This window comes from Gopherus flavomarginatus, chromosome 4 (assembly GCF_025201925.1).
Source record: "Gopherus flavomarginatus isolate rGopFla2 chromosome 4, rGopFla2.mat.asm, whole genome shotgun sequence".
Classification (NCBI taxonomy): domain Eukaryota; kingdom Metazoa; phylum Chordata; order Testudines; family Testudinidae; genus Gopherus; species Gopherus flavomarginatus.
The window spans coordinates 215,731,637-215,747,424 of record NC_066620.1 but is presented as its reverse complement, the minus strand read 5'-3'; the positions used below and the strand labels follow the sequence as shown (position 1 = coordinate 215,747,424).

The window sequence follows — 15,788 nt, the reverse complement described above, 5'->3', positions numbered from 1 at the left end:
TTTGCATTTATCTTTATTGAACTTCATCCTGTTTACCTCAGACCATTTCTCCAATTTGTCCAGATCATTTTGAATTTTGACCCTGTCCTCCAAAGCAGTTGCAATCCCTCCCAGTTTGGTATCGTCCGCAAACTTAATAAGCGTACTTTCTATGCCAACATCTAAATCGTTGATGAAGATATTGAACAGAGCCGGTCCCAAAACAGACCCCTGCAGAACCCCACTTGTTATACCTTTCCAGCACGATTGGGAGCCATTAACAACTACTCTCTGAGTACGGTTATCCAGCCAGTTATGCACCCACCTTACAGTAGCCCCATCTAAATTGTACTTTCCTAGTTTATCTATAAGAATATCATGCGAGACCGTATCAAATGCCTTACTAAAGTCTAGGTATATCACATCCACCGCTTCTCCCTTATCCACGAGGCTCGTTATCCTATCAAAGAACGCTATCAGATTAGTTTGACACAATTTGTTCTTTACAAATCCATGCTGGCTATTCCCTATCACCTTACCACCTTCAAAGAGGAAGGGGGGGTCCAGTGGTTAGGACACTAGCTAGGGACTTAGAAGATCTTGGTTCAATTCTTTACTCTGCCACAGAGTTCCTGTGTGACCTTAGGCAAGTCACTTAGTCTCTCCATGCCCCAGGTGCCCATCTGAAAAACAGGAATAACCATACTTCCTATTTCTCAGGGGTGTCTCATGGAAAAATACATTAAAGGCTGTAAGGTGCGTATAGGATGGCCAGACAAGTACCTTAAGTAAATGGAAGCTTTGGTGGAACTGAAAGCCTACCACATCAAGCCACTACCCTCCAATGGCACTTTATCTTTTCCATTTGCTCTGTGGACAGTAATCCCTTTGGGAAAAGGGTTATCTTCAGTTTTTCTTCTGCACTGCTGAGCACATTTTTGGTTCTAAACAAATAAGTACCAGGTCAGCTTCTGAATGAAGAGAGATCCACACGCAGTCTTCCACCCATGTATGTACAAGGTTGTTCCTCATTTCAATATTTCCATTTGCACCTTTGGAAGCATAACTAGTATCAATGATATCTGAACATTCTAAAGAGTTGGGCTTGTGTTGCTGACAAAACAGCAGCAGTAACAACACATGCAGTGTATCAGGAACTCCTATAATAAACCAGGTTCCCCCACTCTTACCCCTGGACCTGCACATAGCCTCATCTCCCCACATTTGGGGTTCCATGTAAGGCAGGAGAGTACCTACCGGTTTGCACTTCCCTTGACCACTCATAGGACCCAGCAGCCCATCTCCCTCTGGAATAACAGCCTTCTGCTGCTGTCAGCTAATATAATTATCTCTGTAGCACAAGTAGCACAAAAAAGCATCCCAACCAACTCAGGGTATTTCTATATTGGCTATTCTGATAGACAAAAATAAATTGATCACTGAACTGGAAGTTTATGGTTGCATGTGAGCACAATCAATTTTCATTTTTTGGGCACACACACACACACAATATAGTCCGGGAACAGTAACTAAAGCCTTGTGTACATGGGGGATTTAGTTCAAATTGAGTTGACACATATTGGTAAACCATACTAGTAGTATGCACATGGGACTTCTGTGCCTTCCTTTAATTTGCATTATTGTATTTAGATGTCAGGGGCTTGGTGTGTCCTAAATACTTGGCATTCTGGGAGGATATCCCATGGTCCTTTGCTTCGCTGTTGTGCTGTGTGCATTAGAGGTTTTTTGCTGCACATTATGGGATGTGCAGGGGAAGCCAGTGGAATTCTGGGACTTAAGGTCAAAATAACAAGTTCCATGATTCCAGTCTCTCTGTCCCAGGCTTCCTCTTTCTGGGTGGCCTAGCACCATTTTTGAATTCCTGTTGGCCAGTGTGGACCTAACAATGATCTGCGCCTTTGTGCTAGGAGCCACGACTGCATAGAAGCTATTTGGGCTTCTTGAGTTCCTGAAGCCAGGTGGCTTCAGTTTTGGACTTTGCACACTGTACCACCAAGCAGATAATGTGACTGCAGCAGCAGCATCTCCAGCAGCAGAGGAAGGAGGAGGAGGAAGACATCAAGCAAGTGCTACTACAGGAACTGCTATTACTTGGTCCTGCTAGTGAAGGCAGGGGGCTGGACTTGATGACCTTTCAAGGTCCCTTCCAGTTCAAGGAGATGATGATAATAATAATAATTGGAGATATTTATATAACTGTTCCTGGAGCAGCTTCACATTGTGCATTGCCGTTTCTGAGCTCAAGAAAACAGCACTGATTAGTGGGAAAGGATCATTCCACAAAACTGGGAGGATCAGCAGTGGCAAAAGAATTTCAGCATGGTGAAGGCAAACTTTTTTGAGATCTGTGCTGCACTAGCCCTGCAGTACTGTCAGGGATGCTTACTGCTTTGACTTTTAGTCTCAGGCTTGAAAATGTGCAGCTGTAAGTGCAGCTGTTATCCAGGTGACAGTGGGGAATGAATTATGAACATTGCAGCACCTTCTGTGTGGCCTTGAATACAGATGCCCCCCGGGTTACGCAACCCCGACTTACGCAAATCCGCACTTTCAGAAAAAGTTCCGTAAGCTAGAAATAGGAGGGTTTTTTTTTTTTTGTTTTTGCATAATGCTCCAGTATATATTTCCGACTTACGCAAAATTCGAGTTATGCAAGGCGTTCCAGAACAGAACGCTTGTGTAAGTCAGGGAGCGTCTGTATAGCTAATAAGAACACTGTGGTGTGGTGTGGCGTGGCTTAACTGGATTGCATACACCAAATAAGTAGTAACTGGGTGGCATTTCTTATTTCATCTTGCATCTGTCTCTTCATATTTTTATAAAAACCTATGCCTTATGGAAAAGTAACAGTTTTTCTGTGTACCATGCATTACCAAATCATTTTGAATGAATTTTTAATAGTTTTTTATTATTAAATAATGTATTGCGTAGCAAGCAGAAATGAATCTTTAATTAAAACAATGAAATACTTCTTTAAAGTGAAACTGTGCAATGGAGGGGAAAACACAAGACTGGGTATGTTCCAATTCACAGGCAAGCATATGTCTTGCTTCTGCCTCTTCTTCTGCTTTTTTGGGGTCGCATGTCGGGGCTCTAAGTATCAGGGTCATTACATGTCAAAAAGAACTGGGTTCCCAGGTAAAACTGTTCTCACTGCCTCAAGTTTCAGCTGGAGTGGGGAATGGTGTCTGGGAGAATGGCTGTTTAGGGGCTGTGGGGAACATATGCCTGTGTTCCCAGTGTCCAGGGATTGCAGAACATGGCTGGGTCCTGGTTGAGGACACTGGATTGTCTGTGTGCCTGCTACCAGCATGCACTGCAATTGAGCATCCTGATTCTGGACTGCCTGCAAGAGTTGCTGCTGCAAGCATATCCTTCTCTACTGTGTCTTTTGCCATGGCAATGCAGTCTCTGGCCACTGCAAAACTTTCTCTGATATCTCCCTGTCTTTTCCTCTCAGACCTTCAGATTGCTGCTGTTTTCAATTTGGGGGTTCTGCAATGAGGTCTGGAAACATTTCCTCCACAGTTTTCTGTTTCTTCCCTTTAAGTTAGCCAGCCACTCAGTCGTTCATAAAGGTCCCATCCTTGCAGGTCTGGCCACTGCAGGTGCCACAGCTGGGGGAGTAGGGGGAAAAACCAACAAGCAGTTATATTCACATTCCCAAGGCTATTATAAATATTTTTTAAAAAGCTATTTTGGATTTCCCTTTCCTGAGATTCTTCCCATTCTTGAGGTGGAGGGGGCTCTGAGATTATAAGTGGTATGTGTATGAAGAGGACTAGATTGGGATTTTTGGATGTGCAATATATGCTATCTGGGTTTACAGTTGTGGCTTGGAGGATGGGGGGGGGTTGGGAATTATGTTCTTGGTTTGCTTCACTGTTTAGGCTGTGCCTTGGGGATGCTTATGTAGTATCATAGGGCATCCCCTATACCTCCCCTTTAGGCTGTTCTGACTCTCAGTGATGTTAGACTGAGGTGGGTGACTAGGAGGTGGAGAATGGCCTTATTCAAAAGGGAAAAGGGCAGACCAGCAAACTACACTGTGAAGTGTAATGCTACACAACTGGAAGGGAACAGCGAGCCATAGCAGGGACAAAGACTGTGCAACTATCCCCCATAATCTCCAGAGAAAATAAACAACAAGCAATTTCTCAGTCTTAGATTCTGCTTTACCTCCCCTGTAGATATGGGGAAAAGACAGGTCAAAGAATGTTTACAGAAGTTAGATGTATTCAAGTCAGCAGAGCCTGATGAAATTCACCCTAAAGGTACTTAAAGAGCTGCTGAAGCAAGCTCAGAACCATTAGCAATTATCTTTGAGAACTCATGAAGGATGAGTAAGGTCCCAGAGGACTGCAGAAGGGAAAAAATAGCACCTAACTTTAAAAAGGGGAACAAAGAGGATCCAGGGAATTATAGACCAGTCAGCCTAACTTCAATACCTGGAAAGATACTAGAACAAATTATTAAATAATGAATGTGTACACACGTAGAGATTAATAGGGTGATAAGCAGTAGCCAACATGCAGAGAAAAATACACCAGGTTTTATACTGATTGTTTGAAGCCTTAACTGTTTATCTTTCTCAAACCCTGTAAAAAGCCATTCAGGGTTGTACGGATAGACAATTCCTAAGGTAAACTTATTTTCCTGTACAAATCTGTGTTACAGGGCATATATATCTCTCTCAATATCAGCAGGAAGCTGTAGTCTTAGAACCTTTACGGGCATGCAATACTGATATGTCTACCTTATGCAAACTGAGAATACTAACCATTTTTTTCCTGTAACTTCATTTCAAACTACTGAATTTCACATATCTGAATTTTTCTTTATTTGAATATGCTGTTGGAACACAGTAGAGGACAGGTGGAGTAGAGGTTGTGGCTGCGCCATGCTGCCATTCTGAGCAGGATAGATGTACGGAGGGGAGAGGAAAACAGGTAGTTGGTACATGCCCTTTGTGGCCTGGGCTACTAAACAGTCTGTGGTCAGGGCTTTAGCATGAAACAAAAGCTGAATGTTGAGTGCAGCCACCATTTTGAAATACAGGGATGTATGTGGACTTAATGTTTGTACATTGGGTGTAATCAACACCAAGTGGCCTTTGAACTAATAAAGGAGTGCATGTATGGAAACTAAATTGAGATAAATGTTATTAAAACTAATAGGAAAATAATTTCCAAGAGAGGTAAAAACTGTTTTCAGTATTAGGTTGTTCTTTGACTGTTTTTCCCTTAGGAAACAGTGTCACGTCTTCTTTTTTTGTCATATGACTTCTAGAATGATTAATATAAATCTGGAATTTTCTAAGCTCTTGAAGGAGAAATAGAAAATAAATCCTCAAAGCATTTTTCTCTTAAGTGTTTTCAGTTATGTCTACATTGGCATGCATATTCAGTCACTGGACACATACATACTCAGGCATGTTTGCCATACTTATGCTAAGTGTCTACATATGCTATACTGGACACAAATATAACGCTAGGTACATGCGTTTACCCACATCCACACTACCACTGTTGCACAACATAAGTGTTACCATTACAGGGGCAGTTTCCCAGGGCACAGTGCAGACAGGGAGACACTCTAGAAACCGCTTTGCTGTGTTCCAGGTACTGTCCTCCACTTTCACAAATCTATCAATTGCAGAGCCTCATTACGTCTCCCCTCACTGTTATTCCCTGCCAAAGTGGATGGAAGACAGAGCAATGGTATGATGATGTGGGTCTGCTCCTGCTCCTTATTGCAGGATAAGCAGTTATGCAGTGGAGTAGGTGTTTAGCAAGATGATAAGTGGAATTTGGGCAGAAATTTGACGTATCAGAGACTGCTGACCTTGCTGCTAAATGACAAGTAATTTAGCTAACCAGATCAGCCACACCATCACTGGTTCATTCACCTGCACATCCACCAATGTAATATACGCCATCATATGCCAGCAATGCCCCTCTGCTATGTACATCGGCCAAACTGGACAGTCTCTACGGAAAAGGATAAATGGACACAAATCAGACATTAGGAATGGCAATATACAAAAACCTGTAGGAGAGCACTTCAACCTCCCTGGCCACACTATAGCAGACCTTAAGGTGGCCATCCTGCAGCAAAAAAACTTCAGGACCAGACTTCAAAGAGAAACTGCTGAGCTTCAGTTCATCTGCAAATTTGACACCATCAGCTCAGGATTGAACAAAGACTGTGAATGGCTTGCCAACTACAGAACCAGTTTCTCCTCTCTTGGTTTTCACACCTCAACTACTAGAACAGGGCCTCATCCTCCCTGATTGAACTGACCTCGTTATCTCTAGCTTGCTTGCTAGCATATATATACCTGCCCCTGGATATTTCCACCACATGCATCTGAAGAAGTGGGTATTCACCCACGAAAGCTCATGCTCCAAAACGTCTGTTAGTCTATAAGGTGCCACAGGATTCTTTGCTGCTTTTAGCTCATATGGTATAGATATGGTGAATGCCAGTATTGTCACAGTATATCCTGGAGTGGACCATTACTTCTGGTGCAAGAGAACAAGTAAGTGTTGGAGTATCATATCATTTTGGAAACCTGAGATGACCTGCAGTGGCTTTAGAACAAGGAACTTCTGAATGATAAAACAGACCTTTCTAGAGCCGTCTTAGGAACTTGCACCAAACCTCCAGCCCCAGAACACTTAAGTTGTGTGTTCTGCTGCACCAAGAACTAATAATTTCTCTATGTACAGAGCACTAACTGCACTTCCCCATCATGTGCATATATCCTTGGGCCTTCAGATATTTTTGAACAGAGGAAGAGGGGGATGCAGACAGAAAAGTGTTTGTAGTATAATAGCACCAGATAGTTACACCATTGCAATTCATGTGCTGTGAATTGTGGGTCCCAATCAAGAACCTAAAAATATCTTATGTTCATTATACTTAGGACACAAGTCAAGGAAACGATAACACTTGGTGGGATTCAGGGACTCCTGCAAGCTCATCTTTCCCCTCTTGGATGCTCGGGGTGTCCACCAGCAAAACGGTTTTGGATAACAGTGGAGGGTACTTTTCCCAGGAATCTTGCAGGCTCCATTGTCCCCATCTGGTCACTTGGGGGTTAGGTCGTCTGGCTCAGCTATACCCTGGGCAACGGCTGGAGAAGTAGGTGGCAGCGGCTGTGCAGAGGCAATGGCAGCAAGCAGACCCCGAACTTGGTCGACCACCAGTTCTACGAGCCTCTCCAATAGGGAATGCTCCCGTTCCCTATGGCTTGCCTCCTGCTCATTAACCAGTTCATCAGTGTGTCTTCCTACTGGGGAGAACAATCCTCTCATGCCCCGAAGAACTCAGTCTGCTCCTTCTTCCTCCTGTCCATCTCTCCAAATAGCTCTTTGAGGGTCCTTCTCCATCTGCCCCTGCTGTCTCTGAGGTGCCATGCCTGCTCTCCTGACAGAATGGATTCCCTCTCAGGAGAGGGAGGTCCTGCCAATTCAAAGACAAGGGTAGCATTTTTTTTTCCTTTGGAAGAAGCTGCGAAATTCCTATCATCCATAAAAAACGTTGCTGTAGAAGGCCACAACTTATGATACTTTTTGTCATTCCATGAATGCAACTATTATACTATCCTTGTTTCTCAGACAACTTTTGCATACCAGGAAGAAGGAGCAGAGGCTATGAACGGCAAGAAAAATGTACCAATGTTTTAAAAAAAATTAAAATTTTCATAGTGTCTCAAAGCAGGGGGAGGGACATTTCCTTTCAGGGGCTATGTTATCAGTATGCAAATTATTCTTTAAAGGCGACCATTTGGAGAACGTAACAGTTTTCAAGGTACCAGAATAGAAAAGAGATGGCTTTGCAGTCCTGTGGAGAAGATCTGGCAATCTATGCAAAAGACTTTTCTGCTAATGGTCAGCCCTCTAGCTATTGCTGAATGGATGGGTTTAGGTAGCTCTGAAGGTGGACCAAGCAGATTTGCAACACTGCCACTGAACCTCAAGACCTAGCTGGTGTTTCAGCTATGCCAGAAATTTGGTGAAATATACTTACAGGACTAAGAGGCAATTCAACTGGAAATTGACTATATTCTCAGCTAACATATGGAGTTTCTGTGTATAGGGAGATGTAAACAACATATAGCACCATCCACAACCCCCAGCATTACCAGAAAATTCTGCCCCATGCCTATCTAGCAATGGCAAAATGGAGGGCAAGAAAGATACTGCAACTGTATTTTCTCCTCTGAAGATTCAGATCTGTACCACAGGCCCCTCACTTCTCCACTGCAAAGGGACACCACACTGTGTTTATCCAACTGCCAGTCTGGATCCTTCTCCCACCTCCATTTCCCCCAGCTTGCGCGGCATGGCTCAGTGTGGGGCGAGGCAAGACACCAGGGATCAGGACAGGAAAAAAACTGCAATCTTCCAAGGGAGAAAGGACTGCTGTGACCAACTTTTCCTCAAAGTATTCCCTTCCTCTTCCACAGCCCACTCCTCCATCTTAAACCTTCTCCCCATTCCACATGGCTCAGTTTTGTAAGAGGACAGTAAGCTTGGGGTTGGGTGATAAAAGTACAGAAACAATGTAATCTTCCAAGGGATGAAAGACAACTGATATTAGCTTCAGACAAACTAAGTTTAATACAATTTTTACAATTGTCCTATACTCAACCAGGAACTTGGTAAATCTACCTGCTCCCTTTCCCCGGTTCACGCAGCCCCAGGTCATTGCTGCCTGACTGCTTGCCAAGGAAAGTACACACACAGGGCACAGTGATTTTTCTCTAATAATCTGTTTTTAAGACATAGCTTCAGCCAAATGCATAATAGTGACTCCTAACCCCCAAGTGACTCATCAGAAATCAATACAAATAATTGATTTATAGCAGTATCTTGCTCGGGGATATTTCTGGGTTGAGCAGAACAAGGATTGGGCTTAAAATCATCTATGTAACACCAGAGCAAGAGTGTATATTGACAGGGAAGATGGGGGTCCACTGTAACTTACCAGCCTCAGGTTCTGCTTCCTGCCACAACTTGGGGTCCTCCTCACATTTGTCGGGGGGTAGGGGAGGCGAAGAGGGGATTCCTCAACCAGCTCGTCTAGGTAAAGGTGCAAAAGACACATGTGCCTCATCCTTTGGGTCTTCTGCTGACTCCATAGTCCCTGCTGCCTCCTCATCCTGGCCCTCATCAGCATTCCATTGGACAATGACATACTGACAAAATGTACAGATGTTTTTATACCAATACTTGAAGTCTAAATATTAAAATGAACTAAAGTGCCTGACATTAAATGAGGATGTTGATATAATAGGCATCATAGAAATGTGGTGGAATGAAGATAATCAAAGGGATGTGGTAATACCAGGGTACAAAATATATTGGAATGACACAGTAGGTCGTACTGGTGAGGAAGTAGCTCTGCATGTGAAAGAAAGCAGAGTTAAATAAAGTAAATATCTTAAATGAATCAAACTGTTGCATGGCATCTCTATATAGACATACCATGTTTGAACAATAAGAGTTTAGCAGTAGGGATATATGACGGGGACAGGGAGCAAACCCCACAGGTAAGTGGGGAACAAGACCTGGGAGATGGGTTGGAAACAGGAGGGAGCACGGGCTATAATGGCAGTGAGGAAGGAGGGTCAGGGCAAAGCTGGGAGGCAAGATCAAACCAGTATCTTAGATACCTATATATAAATGCAAGAAGTATGGGTAATAAGCAGGAAGAACTGGAAGTGCTAATAAATAAATACAACTATGACATTGTTGGCATTACTGAAACTTGGTGGGATAATACACACGACTGGAATGTTAGTGTGGATGGGTATAGTTTGCTCAGGAAGGATAGACAGGGGAAAAAGGGAGGAGGTGTTGCCTTATATATTAAAAATGTACACACTTGGATTGAGGTGGAGATGGACATATGAGATGGAAGTGTGGAGAGTCTCTGGGTTAGGCTAAAAGGGGTAAAAAACACGGGTGATGTCGTGCTAGGAGTCTACTACAGGCCACCTAATCAGGCGGAAGAGGTGGATGAGGCTTTTTTCAAACAACTAACAAAATCATCCAAAGCCCAAGATTTGGTGGTGATGGGGGACTTCAACTATCCAGATATATGTTGGGAAAATAACACCGCGGGGCACAGACTATCCAATAAGTTCCTGGACTGCATTGAAGACAACTTTTTATTTCAGAAAGTTGAAAAAGCTACTAGGGGGGAAGCTGTTCTAGACTTGATTTTAACAAATAGGGAGGAACTTGTTGAGAATTTGAAAGTAGAAGGAAGCTTGGGTGAAAGTGATCATGAAATCATAGAGTTTGCAATTCTAAGGAAGGGTAGAAGGGAGTACAGCAGAACAGAGACAATGGATTTCAGGAAGGCGGATTTTGGTAAGCTCAGAGAGCTGATAGGTAAGGTCCCATGGGAATCAAGACTGAGGGGAAAAACAACTGAGGAGAGTTGGCAGTTTTTCAAAGGGACGCTATTAAGGGCCCAAAAGCAAGCTATTCCGATGGTTAGGAAAGATAGAAAATGTGGCAAAAGACCACCTAGGCTTAACCATGAGATCTTGCGTGACCTACAAAATAAAAAGGCGTCATATAAAAAATGGAAACTAGGTCAGATTACAAAGGATGAATATAGGCAAATAACACAGGAATGCAGAGGCAAGATTAGAAAGGCAAAGGCACAAAATGAACTCAAACTAGCTATGGGAATAAAGGGAAACAAGAAGACTTTTTATCAATACATTAGAAGCAAGAGGAAGACCAAGGACAGGGTAGGCCCACTGCTCAGTAAGGAGGGGGAAACAGTAACGGGAGACTTGGAAATGGTAGAGATGCTTAATGACTTCTTTGTTTCGGTCTTCACTGAGAAGTCTGAAGGAATGTCTAATATAGTGAATGCTTACGGGAAGAGGGTAGGTTTAGAAGATAAAATAAAAAAAGAGCAAGTAAAAAATCACTTAGAAAAGTTAGATGCCTGCAAGTCACCAGGGCCTGATGAAATGCATCCTAGAATACTCAAGGAGGTTAATAGAAGAGGTATCTGAGCCTCTAGCTATTATCTTTGGGAAATCATGGGAGACGGGGGAGATTCCAGAAGACTGGAAGGGGGCAAATATAGTGCCCATCTATAAAAAGGGAAATAAAAACAACCCAGGAAACTACAGATCAGTTAGTTTAACTTCTGTGCCAGGGAAGATAATGGAGCAGGTAATTAAAGAAATAATCTGCAAACACTTGGAAGGTGGTAAGGTGATAGGGAATAGCCAGCATGGATTTGTAAAGAACAAATCGTGTCAAACTAATCTGATAGCGTTCTTTGATAGGATAACGAGCCTTGTGGATAAGGGAGAAGCGGTGGATGTGATATACCTAGACTTTAGTAAGGCATTTGATACGGTCTCGCATGATATTCTTATAGATAAACTAGGAAAGTACAATTTAGATGGGGCTACTATAAGGTGGGTGCATAACTGGCTGGATAACCGTACTCAGAGAGTAGTTGTTAATGGCTCCCAATCCTGCTGGAAAGGTATATAACAAGTGGGGTTCCGCAGGGGTCTGTTTTGGGACTGGCTCTGTTCAATATCTTCATCAACGATTTAGATGTTGGCATAGAAAGTACGCTTATTAAGTTTGCGGACGATACCAAACTGGGAGGGATTGCAACTGCTTTGGAGGACAGGGTCAAAATTCAAAATGATCTGGACAAATTGGAGAAATGGTCTGAGGTAAACAGGATGAAGTTCAATAAAGATAAATGCAAAGTGCTCCACTTAGGAAGGAACAATCAGTTTCACACATACAGAATGGGAAGAGACTGTCTAGGAAGGAGTATGGCAGAAAGAGATCTAGGGGTCATAGTGGACCACAAGCTTAATATGAGTCAACAGTGTGATACTGTTGCAAAAAAAGCAAACGTGATTCTGGGATGCATTAACAGGTGTGTTGTAAACAAGACACGAGAAGTCATTCTTCCGCTTTACTCTGCGCTGGTCAGGCCTCAGCTGGAGTATTGTGTCCAGTTCTGGGCACCGCATTTCAAGAAAGATGTGGAGAAATTGGAGAGGGTCCAGAGAAGAGCAACAAGAATGATTAAAGGTCTTGAGAACATGACCTACGAAGGAAGGCTGAAGGAATTGGGTTTGTTTAGTTTGGAAAAGAGAAGACTGAGAGGGGACATGATAGCAGTTTTCAGGTATCTAAAAGGGTGTCATCAGGAGGAGGGAGAAAACTTGTTCACCTTAGCTTCCAATGAGAGAACAAGAAGCAATGGGCTTAAACTGCAGCAAGGGAGATTTAGGTTGGACATTAGGAAAAAGTTCCTAACTGTCAGGGTAGTTAGACACTGGAACAGATTGCCTAGGGAAGTTGTGGAATCTCCATCTCTGGAGATATTTAAGAGTAGTTTAGATAAATGTCTATTAGGGATGGTCTAGACAATATTTGGTCCTGCCATGAGGGCAGGGGACTGGACTCGATGACCTCTCGAGGTCCCTTCCAGTCCTGGAGTCTATGAGTCTATTGACCCCCTGATCAGGATGGTGATCGCGACTGTGAAATACTCGGGGAGATTAAAGAGGCTACAAAAACAGGAAAACCTAATAATAATAATAATAATAATAATAATAAGGGATTTCAGCTATCCCTAAACTGACTGGGAACATGTCACCTCAAGAAGGGATGCAGACATAAAATTTCTAGACACATTAAGTGACTGCTTTTTGGGGCAGCTTGTCCTAGAACACACAAGGAGAGAGCCAGTTTTGATTTAGTCGTAAGTGGAGCACACAATCTGGTCCAAGAAGTGAATATAGCTGAATCACTCAATAATAGTGACCATAACGTAATTACATTTAACATCCTTGTGGGGGAAAATGCCAAAGAAACTCACCATAGTACCATTTAACTTCACAAAGTGAAACTACACAGAAATGTGGAATCCAGTTAAATGGATATTAAAAAAGAACAGTCAGAAAGGTGAAATGCCTGCAAACTGCATAGAGACTATTTAAAATAAAAGAGATTACACTAAATGTATACCCAACCAAAAAAAAACAGCAAGAGGACCAAAAAATGCCACCATAGCTAAACACTAAAATAAAAGAGGCATTTAGAAGCAAAAAGTCATCCCTTAAAAATTGAGTCAAATCCTAGTGAGGAAAATAGAAAGGAGGATAAACTCTGACAAGTCAAGTATGAAAGCATAATTAGGAAGGCCAAACAAGAATTTGAAGAACAACTAGCTAATGACACAAACAGCAAAATTTATTTAAGCATATCAGAAGCAGGAAGCCTGCCAAACAGCCAGTAGGGCCACTGGAACATGGAAGTACTAAAGGAGCACTGAAGGAAGACAGTACTGCTGCGGAGAAGCTAAATTAATGCTTTGCACCTGTCTTCACTGCAGAGGATATGGGGAAGAACTGCACACCCAAGCCATTCTTTTTAGATGACAAATCTGAGGAACTGTCCCAGAAGACGTTTTGGAACAAATTGAAAAATTAAACAAGAAGAAGTCACCAGGACCAAACAGTATTCACCCAAGAGTTTGGAAGAAAATCTGAAATTGCATAACTATTAACTCTGGTATGTAATCTATCACTTAAATCAACCTCTGTACCAGGTGACTGGAGGATAGCTAATATAATGCAGATTTTTTAAAAAAAGGTCTAGAGGCAACTGTGGCAATTACAGGACAGTAAATATAACTTCTGTTCCAGACAAACTGGTTGAAATTATAGTAAAGAACAGAATTATCAGACACATTAACAAACATGACATTGGTGAAGAACTAACATGGCTTTTGTACAAGGAAATCATGCCTCATCAATCTATTAGGATTCTTTGAGGGGATAGACAAAGATGATCTAGTGTACTTGCACTTTCAGAAAGCCTTTAACAAGGCCCCCACCAAAGGCTCTTAAAAAAAGTAAGTGGTCATGTGATAAGAGGGAAGGCCCTCTCATGGATCAGTAAGTGGTTAAAAGACAGGAAACAAAGAATAGGTGTAAATAGTCAGTTTTCAGAATGGAGAGAGGTAAATAGCATGGTCCTCACGGATCTGGTGGTTTGGGACCTGTTCAATACAGGTCTGAAAAACAGGGTAAAAGTGAGGTGGCAGAAGTTTGCAGATAATATAAAATTACTCAAGATAGTTAAGGCCAACACAGGCTGCAAAGAGGTACAAAGGGATTTCACAAAACTGGGAGACAAAAAGGAAGATAAAATTTGATGTTGACAAGTGCAAAATAACACACAATGAAAAAAAATAATCCCAGCTATACATAAAAATTGATGGGGTCTAAATTAGCTGTTACTAATCAAGAAAGATCTTGGGTCATCATGGATAGTGTGACAGGGTCAGGCCAGATGGCTACAGGAGAGTGATAGAAGGCGGATATATTAGCCTCAGGTTAAGTAGGTCCCCTTTCCCTGGGTAAGGTAACGGAAGGTTCGAGAACAATCAGGAACTTTCTGGAAACAATTAAGGCAGACAGGCTGATTAGAACACCTGCAGCCAATCAAGAAGCTGCTAGAATCAATTAAGGCAGACTAATCAGGGCACATGGGTTTAAAAGGGAGCTCACTTCAGTTTGTGGTGTGCGTGTGAGGAGCTGGGAGCAAGAGGCACAAGAAGCTGAAGAGTGAGAGGCTGTGCTGCTGGAAGACTGAGGAGTACAAGTGTTATGAGACACCAAGAGGAAGGTCCTGCGGTGAGGATAAAGAAGGTGTTTGGAGGAGGCCATGGAGAAGTAGCCCAGGGAGTTGTAGCTGTCATGCAGCTGTTACAGGAGGCACTACAGACCGCTGCAATCCACAGGGCCCTGGGCTGGAACCTGGAGTAGAGGGTGGGCCCGGGTTCCCCCCAAACCTCCCAACTCCTGATCAGACACAGGAAGATCTCTGAAGCTAACAAAATCCACCAATAAACGCAGGACCCACCAAGGTAGAGGAGGAATTTTGTCGCAATAGTTATCTGAAAACATCTGCTCAGTGTGCAGTGGCAGTCAAAAGAGCTAACAGAATGTTAGGAAGCATTAGGAAAGGACTAGACAATAAGACAGAAAATATCATAATGCCACTATATAAACCCATGGTACACCCACACCTTGAATACTGCATGTAGTTCTGGTCGTCACCCCATCTCAAAAAAATGTATTAGAAATGGAAAAAATACCAAAAAAGGACAACAAAGATGATTATCGGTATGGAACAGCTTCCATATGAGGAGAGATTAAAAAGACTGGGACTGTTCACCTTAGAAAAGGCAACTAAGGGGTAAGATATGAGAGAGGTCTCTAAATTCATGAATGGTGCAGAGAAACTAAATAAGGAAGTGTTATTTACTCCTTCACATAACACACAAACCAGGGGTCAGCAAATGAAATTAATAGGCAGCAGGTTTTAAACAAACGTAAGGAAGTACTTCTTCACACAGCGTAGTTAAGCTGTGGAACTCATTGCCAGGGAAGCTGTGATGGTCAAAAGTATAACTGGGTTCAAAAAACAATTAGATAAGTTCATGGAAGATAGGTCCATTGATGGCTATTAGTCAAGATGGCCAGGGACGCAATCCCATACTCCAGATATCCCTAAACCTCTAACTGACACAAGCCGAGACTAGACGACAGTGGATGGATCATTTGATAAATTGCTCTCTTCTGTTCATTCTCTGAAGCATCTGGCAGTGGCCACTATTGGAAGATAGAATACCAGGCTAAATGGACCATTGGTCTGACCACTATGGCCTTTCCTATGTTCTTATAACTGTTCTAGCCTTTTGCC

At 42.6% G+C, this 15,788-nt stretch overlaps 1 protein-coding gene across 14 annotated transcripts in view; it reads right to left on the bottom strand.

The window, feature by feature from the left end:
- The window catches only part of DTNB (dystrobrevin beta), a 382,151-nt gene that overhangs the window by 329,128 nt on the left and 37,235 nt on the right, over positions 1-15,788 (bottom strand). Inside the window, exon 1 of one of the 14 annotated variants that reach the window (XM_050948818.1) lies at positions 763-842. The exons of the other annotated variants lie outside the window; for them this stretch is intronic. The gene's annotated coding sequence lies outside the window, so the exon portion shown is untranslated. Of the gene's footprint in view, positions 1-762; positions 843-15,788 lie in introns of those variants that run through there. 14 annotated transcript variants of the gene reach the window in all.